Raw genomic sequence first — 4321 nt, 5'->3', positions numbered from 1 at the left:
CTCATGTTCTGAGAATCGTATTCTGGTAGTCTTCCAGAACAGCCCCTGCCCTTAAAGGCTGAGTCATCTCTCCAGCCTGAGTGACACTTAGAAATTTTCACCAGTCCCTTAGTGTCGAACTGAATGAAAACAGCAACTTTTCTGTCTCTGTGATGCTATATGATATCACAAGTCTCAGGGCCTCTGGAACATTCCATTGTGCACATAAGAGGATTCTAGCAAGAAAAGACAAATCTTATTGTGATGGAAAGAGTTTGGGTCCTCAGAGATCCTAGAAATCTCTGAACCTATTCACTACCCTAGAATAGCAAGCTTTCCAAGATTCCATGAGACTTCATTTGAGCCAAAGCCCCTTTTTCCCTTAAAGCAGGATGATGGCCATTTCTCTGCATTCTCCCTGCATCCCCACCCTCCCATCTGAGCTTGTTTCTCTCTTGTCTGAATGACTTTACTATAGACCTGTTAGTAATTATCCCTTCGTTTTTAATTTGTCCAAAACAGTATTTCGACTTTACTAAATGTTAATTTTTAGATAAATAGAATTCTAGATGGGCAGCTATTTAACATCATTCTTAGGTATTAGCATCTTCTGTTTGGTGGTGCTGGGAATGGATCCAAGGGTCCTCGCACATGCTAAACAAATACCCTTCCTCTGAGCTACAACCCTAGCCCTAGTCCTTAGTTTTATTGTGTGGCTTCTAGACTTTTCATTTCTCTGTCTACTTGGTTTCAGTAAGACTTTTTGAGCCCTTGATTTTTTTTAAAATCCCTTTTGGGAAATTCTCAATCAGCTATTAGCTCTTCAAATATTTCTACCCTACGCCCCATTGCTCTCTGAGATCTAGTTTGCTGTATGGTTGAAAGTTAAGCTCAGTTGTAGAGCTCATATGTTGTCCAATGCCCCAGGTTCATCCCCAGCTTCATGAGAGAAAAAGGCTGGACATAGTGCTCACCCCTGTAGTTCCAGCATTTGAAAGACTGAGGCAGGAGAATTGCTGTGAGTTTGAGACTACACATATATGCAGGCAAAACACCCATATCCAAAAAATAATAGTGATTTTTAAATTTAAAAAACAATAACAAAGGCCGGGCGATGGTGGCGCACGCCTTTAATCCCAGCACTCGGGAGGCAGAGGCAGGCAGATCTCTGTGAGTTCGAGACCAGCCTGGTCTACAGAGCTAGTTCCAGGACAGGCTCCAAAGCCACAGAGAAACCCTATCTCGAACAACCAAAAAAAACAAAACAAAACAAGCCGGGCAAGTGGTAGCACACACCTTTTATCCCAGCACTTGGGAGGCAGGTGGATCTCCGTGAATTCGAGGCCAACCTGGTCTACAAGAACTAGTTCCAGGACAGCTAGAACTGTTACACAGAGAAACCCTGTCTCGAGAAAAAAACAAAACAACAACAACAACAAAGGAAGACTAGCTAAATGGGTCAATGGGTAAAGGTGTCTGACCACTTGAGTGTGATGCCTGGGACTTCCATGTGGATTTCCTATCACTCTACATGGATACCGTGGCACTTTGATTTACACACACACACACTCACTCACATCCACATAGTAAAAAATTTTAAGGGAAAAAAATAAAAGAGGAAAGGAGGGGGAGACAATCCCAGCTGCACTGGACAGGCTGCTGCAGGCTTTCTTTCTATGAGGTGTCTTTGTCTTCTCTTGTTTGTCTGTGTTTCTTATTATTTCTCCTGGCTTCTGTTTTGGTAATTGTTAAACATACCAAATTTGTTTTTTTTTTTTTTAGTTTTGTTTTTTGTTTGTTTGATTGATTGGTTCTGTTTGGTTTTTCAAAACAGAGTTTCTCCGTGTAAGAGCCCTGGCTGTCCTGGGACTCTCTTTATAGACCAGGAGCCTCCAACTCACAGATCTGCCCGCCTCTGCCTCTCGAGTTCTGGGATTAAGGGTTCCACCACACTGCTGGAACCCTTTTTTTTCTTTTTTTGTTATTTTGAGTCACCCACCCACTCACCCATCCCCAGTTGAGGACTAAACTCAGGGCCTTATGCTTGAGCAAGCTCTACCACTGAGCTAAATCCCCAAGCCCTAATTTGTTTTAATTCAATAGATAGATTTGTTTTTCCACTTTCTGATGATGTTTTAGTGGTTCCTTAAACAGAGGTATGGGCCTGGAGATATGCCTAGGTGATTCAGAGCACTTAGTGCTCTTCCAAAGGACCAAGGTTCAATTCCCAGCACCAAATGGTAGATCACAGCCATCCATAATTACAGTTGCAGGGTATCCAAAGCCCTTTTCTGACCTCTGAGGACACCAGACACAAACTTGGTACGCAGACATAGATGTGAACAAAACACAATAAAATTAAGCCTTTTTTTAAAGGCTAAAATAAAGCAAGAACAATGTTTGGTTGGTTGGTTGGTTGGTTGGTTGGTTGGTTGGTTGGTTGGTTGGTTTTTCAAGACAGGGTTTCTTTATATCTTTGGAGCATGATGTGGAACTCCCTCTGTAGACCAGAATGACCTCAAAGTCATAGAGATCCGCCTGCCTCTGCCTCCCAAGTGCTGGGATTAAAGGCACGTGCCACTACCACCGGGCTAGTTTTTGTTTAGAAACAGGGTCTCATGTAGCCCAGGATGGTCGTAAAATCCTGATCATCATCTGCTTTCCAAGTGCAAGGATTATATGCACACCACACACAGCTAGCGTATTTATTTAAAAAAAAAAAAAACTATTAGGTCCAGTCCCTGGAGTTCCTGCAGAAGTCTTTAAATCACTTTCCAACGTCTTTTAAGGATAATTGCTATGCTCAGATTGGCTGCTTATTCAAATATGTAGCACAAAAATTAGCAATACTGGGGGAAATGGCAATTAACAAAAAAAGCTTGGAGTAATGGTGCAGGCCTTTAATCCCAGTATTCAGGAGGCAGAGGCAGGCAAATTTCTGAATTTGAGGCCAGCCTGGTTTACACAGCGAGTTCCAGGCAACATAGAAAAAAAAACCCTATCTCAGAAAAAAAAAATCAAGTAAAGAGGGTTTCTTTTTTCTATATTGCTTTGGTGTTTTGTTTGTTTGGGAAGGTGGGAATGTAATAGTCCCAACCAGAATTGCTATATAGAACACCCTAGTGTCACACTCAAGAGAAACATCCCCTTACTCATCACCCTCCCACCTCCTCACCTCACCCCTTACTCCACCCCCACCCTGGTGCCACTGCCTCCCAAGTGCTAGGATTAAAGACCTGTGCCACTAAGACCTGCCTTTGCTTTGTTTTGGTTTTTTGTTTTTTGTTTTTGGAGACTCGGCCACTCTGTGTAGCTCTGGCTGTCCTGGAACTCACTACTTGGACCAGGTTGGCCTTGAACTCACAGCGATCTGCCTGCCTCTGCTTCCTTGGTGCTGGGATTAAAGATATGTGCCACCACACCCGATTTTTGGTTTATGAGGCAGTCTCACGCTGTAGCCCAGGCCTGCTGCCTCAGCTTCTTGAGTGCTGGGGTTAAAGACTTAAGCCCTGCAAAAAGGGCTTTTTGTTTGCTTTAAGGTCAATTTATCTAGCCTATCTACTGTGTTGAGTTCGATACTGAAAGCCCAGTGTTTCCGGAACGCCACATCAGAGTTAAGACACCATAGAGACACAGTAGACTCCATCTCCCAGCAACTCCTGGTTTGGGCCAACTCCCACCCAAGCTTGCAGCACCCGGGTGACCACCGGGGGCGCTGTGGTGCGCAGGCGCAGAAGGCCCGGCAGCAGGCTCCAGGAGCCTCCGTTCCTTCCGCTTTCCCGACTGGCCCCGCGCAGCGCTTGCGTGCTCAGTGACCTTTCCCAGGCTTGTGGAAATCTGGTGTGGCCTGTGGCCTTGGTCCCGCTGAGGTGAGAGCCGGGCCGGGTCTTTTTCCTGTGTTCCCAACAGCGGGGACTGGAGAGGGACCGGGACGGGGTGCGGTGGGGCTGAAGTAGGTCGGGAGCGCAGGCCAGGGAGTCTGCGGTCCACGCTGACCTTGGATCAGCCCCTGCGCCGGCCGCGGACTGTGAGGAGGGTCCACGGGGTTCCCACGACTGCGGCCGAGGAGTGCCCGGGGGTCAGTCACGCCGACTGCGGGAATGTGCTCGGCGGTCAGTTCTCCAGACCTGCAAGGGTGTTCCTGGAGTCAGTCTCCCCGATTGTCCGGGCGAGGGGTTGTTGCCAGTCCTTGGCGTTAACAACGGTCTGGGAGGGTGTGCTCTGAGATCATTTCTCTATACTGATAGAGGGGTTATTCCTCAAGACTTCAACGGGAAGCCGGGCGGTGGTGGCTCACGCCTTTAATCCCAGCACTCGGGAGGCAGAGGCAGGCGGATCTCTG

General features: G+C 46.7%; 1 protein-coding gene across 1 annotated transcript in view; it reads left to right on the top strand.

Moving 5' to 3' along the window:
* The first annotated feature begins 3692 nt into the window (after positions 1-3692).
* The window catches only part of Atp5mpl (ATP synthase membrane subunit 6.8PL), a 5743-nt gene continuing 5114 nt past the window's right edge, over positions 3693-4321 (top strand). The window contains exon 1 of the mRNA XM_005343600.3: positions 3693-3848. The gene's annotated coding sequence lies outside the window, so the exon portion shown is untranslated. The remainder of the gene's footprint in view (positions 3849-4321) is intronic.

The sequence above is a fragment of the Microtus ochrogaster genome, chromosome 1 (genome assembly GCF_000317375.1).
Source record: "Microtus ochrogaster isolate Prairie Vole_2 chromosome 1, MicOch1.0, whole genome shotgun sequence".
In the NCBI taxonomy this organism is placed as follows: Eukaryota; Metazoa; Chordata; class Mammalia; order Rodentia; family Cricetidae; genus Microtus; species Microtus ochrogaster.
Note: the sequence above shows the minus strand (reverse complement) of the source record. Positions and strands in the feature narration are given on the sequence as shown.